Here is an 11605-nt window from a genome sequence, read left to right as displayed (position 1 = left end):
TCTTTCCATTCTCTAGTTCCTTATCAAGCTGTGTACTGTTCTCTCTATCCTCATGAAAAGGTGATGGGTGGAGGCTATCAGGTGCAAAGAATACTTGTTATCAGCTGTCTTCCTCTCCCTCCATTTTGTCTTCCTTGAGCTTCATTGAAGGCAGAGTAATATAAATATTTGGTGGCTGAAGAACAATAGGTCAGAAGGGGAACATACAATTTGAATATGGAATGTTCTAAGTTAATTGGGATCACCAGAAAAAAAAGAAAAAAAAGAACCTAGTCTGGAACTCTAAAGAGTCACTAAGCATGACAATCAAGGACATTCCTTACTGGCAACTTTTTCACCCAGTAATAGGATCCCTTATATACTATATACCAACGGGCTTCAAACTTGGCAAGTTTAAGACTTGTGGACTTCAATTCCCAGAATTCCTGAGCTAACATGACTGGTGGAGGAATTCTGGCAGTTGAAGTCCACAAGTCTTAAAGCTGTCAAGTTTGAAGACCCTTGCTGTATACTGTATATACTGTATGAACTCAGTATAACTAATATGACACAGAATCCTTTGTTATGATGCACACAAGACTGAATACATATCTTGACTGTTTTTACAATTTCCAGTCATCCTAGAATTGTACACTTCTTATGTCCTCTGTTGCTATCATCTATCTTTCTATCCACCCAATTCAGTTCTTCAAATACACATTTTTTTAACAAAAAAAGAGTGTTAAAGATGCAAATCTCAGTCTTAATGTGAAACAAAACTATGGGGATATGATACAGCCATTACATCAGGCTCAGAACACCCTGTCAGAGAGTTCCCTTAGTGGGAAGAAATGAAATGTTTTTTTCAAAAAACCCTGACAAGATATTTCCTGAAAAAGGGAAAAAAAACAGAAATGAAAAGGCTCCTAAGGTACAATTTTAAAAATTAGGCAAAATATTTATCTATTTTGATTTCACCCCCATTTCTTCTCTTTTAATTTCCAATGAAAGGTATCAAGCCTGATTTGATACTTGTTCAAAGAAGATTGTGGATTGGCAAATCTTAAAGAGCCTCATAGCCTGGTTAAAACAATGCAGTGACATTTGTTTATTGAAGTGCTACAATCTATTCTACCACCTGGGAAGGATCACCTTATTGTGATCTTCCTCTACTCCATATGTTGACTGTGAAGCCTGAGCTGGGCACATTCATGGAGGAATGCAGTGGAAAAACACCTATAATAAAATATCAATAAAATTTTTGGATGGCTGCACGCTTTGTGAAGCCGCAATGGCAAAACTGAGGTAAAAATAACTTTTTAATACACAAACACATAATACTGCATACCATTGTTTGTTTCTTTTATCCTTAATACAGAGCACTGACTTTATGGATTAGAGCCTTTAAACAGTCTATTGTGTTTGGATCGAACAATATTTTCATATTCTTTTCTTCAAAGTGTGCTCACTCTTGGTTCCACATGACTGGTTTTTATCTGGTATTTAATGAAAACCAAAGGACAGGAAGACCCAAGCAAGAAGGGGAAGGGATTAGAGAAAGAGAAGAAAAAATAAAAAACAAAGAAAAGACAGAATAGAACTGGAAATGAATAACATGCACTGATTTTTCTGTCATTGTGTTGATCCAACTGCTGGATGCTGAAATACTCAATGAAAACACAATTGGTATCTCAAGAGACTCTGTGTCAACAAAGCCTCCTTCCGTTGCCCATTACATTATCTGTTTAACTAATCAGGGGGAAATTTATCATACAGGATTTGGTGGGGCTGTTTGGGAGTCTCTAAGCACAATAGTGCTGAATGTTCAGATGTCATCTGTGCTCCTCTAGAGACAAAACACCACATCTGGTAGGAAAACAAAAAATTTCCCGAAGTTGGATTTCAAAATAAAGGATGCTCCTACAAGAATGTAATTTTTAACCATACATAATGTGCCTGTTTGTTTATATATGTATGTATCATTTAGATTGCATGATAAAATAAGCCAAGACAAACTAAACAAAACTTGCACAATGACTACCATAAAGTTATAGGAATAAGTGTTAATGTCAAATAGCTGTTTAACATCTCTGAAAAGGGTGTGATATTTTTTCAGGCAGCTGAACAACTCAGTAATGAATTCCTCTTACATCCTATGAACTTACAATGGATGATAGTTTGGGGCAACTTCATGCATTTCTTTTTACATGGAAATCTCACCATGAGGCAATAAATAAAACATATACTTCTGTGGTTACCTACGCTTACAAATAAAACTTCCAGTGGAGTGATATTTTAAAAATAGAAATAGATATAACTATGTAAAAAGTTCTGCTTTGAAGACCCTTTCCAGTGAAAGCTGTAATTTAAAAAAATGAAGGAATGAGAGAAGAAATCCATAGAAATACATGAGTTCTGGGGAGCTGGTGGAGTGCCAGATGGCTAGTGGAGAGCAAATTTTGTGCTTTTCTTCACATAACCTTAACCTTACCTTAGTGAAACTACAAGAAGTTCAGAAAAGGGCAGTGAGGATAATTGAAGGATTAGAAATGTCCTATATAGAAGAATTCATGGAGCTAAGTTATTATGAAAATGTATTTATTATCAACTCAGATGCTCAGAACCTTTACTATTTTTATAAATAAAGTGGTGAACATATCCAACATATCCTCTTCCTTTTTCCCCTCTAACAACAATCCTGTGAGGTAAATTGGGTTGTAAGAGAATGACTGGGCTGAGGTCATCCATCTGGCTTTTATGGCTTATGTGGGGCTAGAATTCAGAGTCTCCAGGTTTCTAGCTAGTGCACTGCACCAAACTGGGTCTCAAAAAGAGTGAGCTGGGGATATGTAGGCCTCTTCAAAAATCTGAAAGGATGTAATGTAGAAAGTCAAAATCCATGCTCTACTATTCTAGATTGCAAGTCATGGGATCATGGATATAACATATAGACAGGCAGATTATTATTAAAAGTTAGAAAAATGTCCTAATATAGGTTTATGACCACGATTTATGGCCACAGTTGAGCTTCAAATTTGAGACACTTCAACCATCATAAATATGAATCAGTTGACAAGTGTCTGGATTTTGATCACATGACCATGAGGATGCTGCAACAATTGTAAGTGTAAAAATGTTCATAAGTCACTTTTCAGTGCTTTTGGAACTTTGAATGGTCACTAAATGAACTGTTATAAGTTGAGGACTTATTAAGAGCATTGGAACCAAAATTTCCTAATTTCTTGGAAAGCTGCCCAGAAACACATTATTCAAGTTGAGTGTGTCAAGCATGGAAATTGAGAAACTCAGGTAGTTCAAAGGAATATAAAGGTTTATTTCAAGCTTAAGCTCTCTACAAGATCTGAACTACTAACAATTAAAGCAAATTTGTGGTAGATAAAAATCAATGGCATTCAAGGTGCCCTGGGCTTAGATCTCTTGTGTGTACAAAGGGACTCGAGACTTATGATGCATTTGACCCCTTCCTCAGAGTCAGCCTGGCCTCTATCTCCTATGGAGTGGCCATACAAGTTATTTAAACAATTAAATAAACATAGACATACCATAGAAACAGAGATGGAGGATCAATAGCTTGGAATTAGCTCTGCCCACTGAAGTCTCTCTAACTAGCAGGCCTGACAAACTCCTCTGTCTTTCTGAAAGGCAAAGTTTGGAAGAAGGGAGAAAAATGGATAAATAGACCAGATGGATTTATGTATGAATTAGAGATTACTGTAAATAGGAGAATACCAATGACTCAGCCTACTACTTGCAAACAAATGTAGAAGACTTTCCATGAAAAAAATGACACCCTAGAATAAAAAAGGATTTCTAACCTCTTTATTTTTAAAGAAACCCCTCCCTGTAAACGTCCTCAGGGAAATACTCTGCAAGTAATAGCTGATTTTTCAACATTCCACTATGGAATTAAGTGAGATAATGGCTTGGATGAGTTTTCTATCAGCCCTTCTCTACCCTTTTCATGCTGTTGCCAAAGGTTTCAGCCACAGGGGAGTAGATCAGGACACAATCATAGAAAAAAAGAAATGAAGGCTATTTTGTAAAGGCTATTTTCTATTTGAGATAGCACTAAATGCAACCCTAATTTTCATCTGGAACTTACCCTGTTTTAAAATGCACTGTATTGAAAAGCTAAACATTTATAATCATGGCAGAGAATTCAGAAAAATAATATGATTTAAAAGTGGATGATTATGTGGGGCATAAGTTATTATGCAGAACATCAAATATACCAACTCAGCATTTTTAAGTAATGCAGAAGAATGGTCTACAGTGTTTAATCTACAGCACACCAGCTCTCCAACTATGACTCATAGCAAAAGTTCAAAGATAAAGATCAAAGAAGGATAATATTCTTTGTGTGCCCATGAGATCAGATGCTCAGAACAAAATCTATTTAAAAAAAAAAACAACAGTGAAAAAGAGAGGCCCATATTTTGGTTTATAGGGATGAGACAAACATTTCTGTCTGGCAATATGAAATATGTAACGTGGCATAAGATAAATCCTTGCATATTGCTATTCTTTAGCTGCATTCTGACCATTGATGCTCAGTCTGGCCTTTTACATTTTTTTTTACAGAAAGTCCATTGCTTTCTGAACGAAACCAAATGACTGGATTCCTCTCAACAATGGAAATCCTTTTTTATTAATTTAAAAATGATTTTATTTCTTCTTGCAACCATTTGTAGCCATTGTTTTCTTTTGCAATAAGAATAAAAGATTTTATATATATATAAAGTTAAATCTGCTTACAAGTCAGCTCACTGGCTACACTAGGCTGATTTAAATGCAATTTAGACCATGGCCAAGAAGATAGCAACTGGCATCTCTTCCTAACCATGATGACACCAACCTAAAAAAATTGCGCAGTGAGCAACAAAATACAAATCTGTCCTTTTGTACTTGAGTTGCAATGTCATGTGCGAATAGATAAGGAACAGAGATACAGGATATAGAAGAAATATATAAGGAATGGACATATAAGGAGCCTCCGTGGCACAATGGTTAGAGTACAGTACTGCAAGCTACTCCTGTTACAATTTGGCAGATCGAATTCCACCAGGCTCAAGGTTGACTCAGCCTTCCATCTTCCGAGGTGGATAAAATGAGGGCCCAAATTGTTGGGGGCAATATGCTGACTCTGTAAACCACTTTGAGAAGGCTGCAAAGCACTATAAAGTGGTATATAAGTCTAAGTTCTATTGCTATTGCTATATAGACTGGCCTCCTCCCCCCTCCCACTGAACGCTTAAGAGAGTCATCTATGGCTCTCTGAATAATCAGCTGGATCATGTAATCTAAAGCCACCCTGAGTCACTTTGGCTGATGACACAAGCAGTTATTATTTATTATTATTTAGTGTGTGATGAGAAGAAATACAGAAGAGAAGTAAACATATATAAACAGACCATGTAATTATAAGTTAAAAATTTTTTGGGGGTATGGCAGTGGCCTCATAACTGCATGTCCAATTCACCTATCCAAGTGATTGCTTCTGGTGTTGTTTCCTGAATGTTCCAGATCTTCTATGGAACCAGAGAATGCACACCATAGGCAATCTTGCACAATATGTTTAATAGTTTGTATATCAGGACCACAATAGCAACAAGGGGAATCTTCCCATCCCCACTGATACAGGGAAGTGGCACTTCTTCCAGGATCACATCTAAATTCAATTTTGACCAGACAAAGTGAGATAGATCAAAATTAGGGGGTTTGGTAAAGATATCATTAATGGTCAGGCTATAAGAAGCTACTTTGGATCATTCCTCTCTCCAGGCATTCTTGGGGTTAAATTTAATAAATAAATAAAAGTAAACAAAGGTAGTGACAGTAGTCTTTTTCTACCTTGCAGGGAGTTCTTTCTTTTCTCTGTTCTGGTTATTTAGGAAATGGATCTTTGGAGTTGCACTCTTCAAACCTACTTTAATACTCTGCTCCATTTGTTGTTCATGTTATGGTAGAGCTGCACAAATTGCATCACATTCAAGTGCCTTGTTCAGTTGTGCTGGATATTGTTCTTTGAAGTGCTCCCACTTTTCTCCTTTCCAAAGTATCTCTGAACCTTGCCAATATTCCACCCTAGGTTTTCATGAAAACAATGGGACAGCTGGAGGTACAATTGGGATAGATTTACAATGGCAGAGTAGCAGAGATGGAGGCCAGTGGAGCATCTCAGCCCTACAGAATGTCCCTGAACCCTTGGGAAAGAGTAGGTTAGAAATGAGGCAGACAAATGAAACCAAAGTATTGGAATTAGAATCTACAGCTATGGATAATTTACTAAGGAATAATTTTTTTATTTAGCAGTGTCCAGAACTTGTTTTTTGTACCCTCTTGCAAGAGTAGAGTTAAGTTGTTCTTAGTATATGCTTTCATTTTAGCATGACACAGAGTTTATATACTTATAAGGAAGATAAAAACCGGATTATAGCTAGAAGGAAAAAAGAAAGGTCAGCCTGCCAATATAGTAAGTTTTAAATTTAAAATATATAGGCCTCTCTTCACATCTGTTCAAATGTGCACTTGTGGAATGTTGAATAGAGCCAGATATGATGTATTGTTTGTACAACATCCTAAAATGGAAATTTAAAACTTACTGCCTCACAATATTTGTTCCCCTCTTTCTTTTTTGAAACAAAATAAATGTGCTGATATATGAAACAATGACCCAAACCCTGACTGTGGATCATGCTACTGTACTGAGCTTGCTGTGCTTAACTATCATCATCATCATCATCATCATCATCATCATCATCATCATCATCATCCAGTGAAGCACAATTGGTTGTGGAGCTTGCATTTTCTGAGGAGGATGAGAGCTACTCCAGAAATTCAACCATACTGGTCTCAGAGGAGCCAGACAAAGAGTGCCTCACCCATAAACAAAATGGTGAGATGTAATTTAGAGAAATCCATACTGAAGAGCACCTAGAGCCAACAGTTGAAGGATGACTGGAAGAAAAGAAAACTTACCTGTCACAAATATACAAGGACTGAAAACAAATAATGACAAGCTGGCATCCAGGAATGATAAATCTAACATCATCAAATACCAACTCGATTCTTGGTAAGGACTCAATAAATGGATAAAAATGCCAAACCCAATCTCAACATCTGGCTGACTATGTGACCAAGCATCATCATCATCATCATCATCATCATCATCATCATCACATCCAACACAAAAGGCAACATCAGGCAACGACAGCCCAATTACATGCTCGTCAACAAATTTCAAATTGCTTAATGGTGTAGTAGCTGATGCAGTCAAATAGAATCTATGGGTAGTCCTTGACTTGGGCACTGAAAAAAGCGACATGATAATTTTTCACATTTATGACCATTGAAGCATCCCCATGGTCATGTGATAAAAATTCAGATGATTGGCAACTGACTCATATTTATAATGATTGCAGAGTCCTGGGATCTCATGATCAATTTTTGCAAGCAAAGTCAATGAAGAAGCCAGATTCACTTACCAACCTAGTTACTAGCTTAACAATTACAGTAATTCACTTAACAGTTGTAGCAAGAAAAGTCATAAAATGGGGCAAAATTCACTTTACAACTATCTCACTTAGCAACAGAAATCTTGCGCCTAATTGCAGTCATAAGTTAAGAACTACCTGTAGTCGAAAACAAGCGTTTTCATCTGAGGAGGAAAAAAAACTGCCCAAAGAGCAGAGGAACAAAAGACCAGCTCCTAATTGACAAAATGAGTTTGGAAAACTGCAAGAGAAGGAAGACCAGCCTGAATGTAGCTTGGATTGATTACACGAAGGCATTCAATTATCTGCCACATGATTTGTTAATCAAGTGCCTAGAAATAACAGGAGTCAGTAGAAACATTAGAAGCTTTGTGCAAAGATCAATGGCACAATGGAAGACATTTGCTGGTAAATGGTGATAGACTGAGAGAGGCTAATATCGAGAGAAATTTTTCAAGAATATTCTACTGTTTGTCATTGCATTGATTCCTCTGTCAATAATACTGAACAAGTGAGGCCATTGCTATAAACATTTGCCAAGCTATTCCACCTCCTTTACATGGACAATCTGAGTCTATATAAAAAAACACCATACAAATGGAATCTCTTGAAGATTATCTGAATATATATATAGCCAAGACAGTTCAGCTACTTGAATGTGCTCAAGCAGAACTAAAAGCTATGCACAGGAAGACCAGAAAAATAATGACATGAATCATGTCCTTCATTCATGCAGTGATGTCGATAGACTCTATTTACCAAGCAAACAGATTGCATGGAATGTTGCAAGTACACTAATAGTTGAAGAAGACAAAAGGGTATTGGAAGAATATCTGAAGGACAATGAAGAAGAACAAGCACTGAAGCTAGTATATTATGAAAACTTATGGAATACCGAAAACACCAAACTGGCCTATAAAACTTGCAAGCAAAACAGACAACAAGACCTGACAAAGGCTAAGTGCAGGAAAATTTAAGAAAGAGATTGTGGATGGGGAGCTAAGCTAATTCTGGCTGTACAAGATCAAGTCTTTAAGAATAAATACATACAAAGCCAGAGTTGAGAATGGACAGAAAATGCCAAATCTGAAGTCACAGTGGACAACCTAGTTAGCTGCTACTGGAAGATCACAAAGACTGACTATAAACAATGGCATGACATAATAGCAACAATGGTGCACTGGAATATCTGCAAGGAATACCACTTGTTGGCAAGCAAGAACTGGGACTGGGACTACAAAACAAAGTCATAAAAATGAAGAAGCTAAAATGGTCTGGGACTTTACATTCAAAAATACAAACACCTGCCATTACTTAACAATTTTTAATAAGAAAGACAAAAAGTCTGGATAGTGGACACGGCAATACCTGGAAGCAGCAGAAGAGAAGAGAAACACCTGGGGAAAATTACAAAATATAAAGACCTACAAATAGAAGTAGAACTACTTTGATAAAAGAAAGCAAAAATAATACCAATAGTAATGGTTTCTTGGGTGCAATTCAAAAACATCTGGGGCATCATTTGAACATCATCAGTTCAATTGCATCATTTGACAAAATCGCCATCAGTCAATTCGAAAATGCAGCTTCACTTGGAACAACTTATTTCCTGCTACAATACCTCTAATATTATTAAACTGCAATATCTGCTTATCCTTGGTACTTGGAAAGGACTCAGTAGATGGATAAATTCAGTCTAAATACTGTGACCAACCATAAGAATAGCAACAACAGCCACAGTCATGTACATTATTTGTTTCTTTTCATTTATATTCCACCTTTATTATTTTTTAAGTAATACAAGGTGGCTAACAGATCTAATACCTCTCCCTCCTCCTATTGTCCTCACAATGAGCTGGGTGGGCTGAGAGAGAGTGACTAGGACTCACAGTCTCCTGGTTTCAAGCCTAACTACCATAATGATAGACAGAATGATGTGAATTTTATCCTGGCAAGTTGTAAATAAAGAACAAAAAATCTATGCTGACAGTCTAGCAAAGGAATTAGTTTCTGAGCCTTACTGAGAATATCAAAGACAAAGTTAACATACAGTTGCCAGAGTTTATCTTTACTTAAAGGGAAATGCAACAAATAGATTTGAAAAATGAATGGCTAGAATAAAAAGCAAGGATTGAAAGAATTTTTTTTTTAAAAAATTGAAACACCTGTGTGCAAACATTATCTCACCAAATAAATGAATAATGATATCCATGTACATAGTGAATAATAATGTGTTTAACAAAGCAAAACTAGAAGATAAAGTGTCTGTTGTAAACAGTATAATTCAAATCAATCTAATTAAAATGTCAATAGCTGTATCAGCTAACCTAATAACCAGATTAGGATTGAGAAGAGTGAAACGGGGTTGACATTTTTGCTTTAATTGAGATATGCAAATTAATCAGTTCATATCATAATTTAGCTTCATTATGACTACAATTTAATTAGCAAAGGGAATAATATGAACAAGTCAATGTGGATTGAAAATTAAACTTATATAAATGGCACATGTTTTTCAAACTGCCCTGGGGAAACATATTAGCATTTCTTTGAACCCACCCGTATTTTCCTCTGTCGAACAGCTCCAACTGTTATTACCTACATGTCTTTATGATTGTCTGTCATTGGGAGAAAAGATAGTGATTTTAATTTAAAAGGGGATGATTCAAAATTTGCCCAAATTTTTGAAGGAATTCTTCAATTAAACATAATTTATACAAATACATATATTAGAATTAATACATGCAAATATTAATGAACTATGTGCATTATTTGTGAAAAATGGGCCAAAAATATTGAGTTTGAGACAATGTTCTATTAGAGAAAAATGCACACAGCAAAGCATAGAATAGAATAGAATAGAATAGAATAGAATAGAATAGAATAGAATAGAATAGAATAGAATAGAATAGAATAGAATAGAATTCTTTATTTGCCAAGTGTGATTGGACACACAAGGAATTTGTTTTGGTGCATATGCTCTCAGTACATAAAAGAAAAGCATATGTTAAGTGTAGAGAAAATTGCATATTAGTATTTATATTGTTGTAAAATATGAATTTTCAAATGGATCAGGAAATCAGCTGACCACGAATTAAGACTAAACATTTCAGAAATGAAGAAAATTAGAAATAAAAACATGTAGCTAGCATTAATATGGGACCTTAGGCTGAATTGAGAGGTCCAATCCCCATGAAATTCCTATCATAGTAATACTACTTTTTGAGCATAATATGAGATGATAAAGGGTGATAGGATGTTTAAAAATATATATTATTTCTTTCTGACTTCAAGTTACTGTTTGGGTGTCCCTGTGTTCTAACTTCTTCTCTGCTTGCCTGGCCTCAATTTCCCAATACTTTCTCATCTTCCAAATGACAACTAATCTCCACATATCTTCTGGGAATACTAAACACCTTGGATGTGGTCCCAGAATCTTCAGGAAATTCAAAACCCTTCAGAGATGGGCCTCTGGATTGAAGTTTTATCTCTCAAATTTTACATAACCGCCTTAGTGAGTGTTTTGTAACAGTCATGCAAACTCAGCAGCAAAAAAAGAAAAAGAAAAAGAAAAAAAAGGAGAGGAGGGGGGAAGGAAAAGGCTTAAAATAACATCAGTCAAGAGGGTAAGTGAGTCAAAGGCTGACATGGGCTGGAATCATTTCACATCAGCAGTCTGGGTTCTGCTCATTTTTGCATTTCTTTACCACATCAAATCTCTTTCCATCTGCCAGGGTTCCTTTTGTATTGCTTTGCTTTACTTATATTTATTACCTTTTTTTTTTTTTTTGGAAAGAGTAGTGGTAAGCTGATTAAATAGCTGCTTACTTAAGACATCTTACTCCACTGCCATGTAATTTTACTTTGAGAACCTGTCTCAAAGTCGAAGATGATTCAGCATGGGAAAAGAATAGGATCAAAGAGACTTTTCCTTCTAGCAGCCTACATACCTTGACTCAGAGGTTCCTTCTGGGTTACCGCTTCCAAAAATGTAGTCATTTTTGTTCCTATTAAACTCAAAATTGCTCTTATGAAAAAGCCTTCTGCATTAATGTTGGCTTATAACATCAATAACAACAGTTTCCTCTTTTTTGCCACCATCTCCTCTTCTT

This window comes from Notechis scutatus, chromosome 1 (assembly GCF_049901735.1).
Source record: "Notechis scutatus isolate UNSWTSFEM ecotype Mainland chromosome 1, rNotScu1.2, whole genome shotgun sequence".
Classification (NCBI taxonomy): Eukaryota; Metazoa; Chordata; class Lepidosauria; order Squamata; family Elapidae; genus Notechis; species Notechis scutatus.
Note: the sequence above shows the minus strand (reverse complement) of the source record.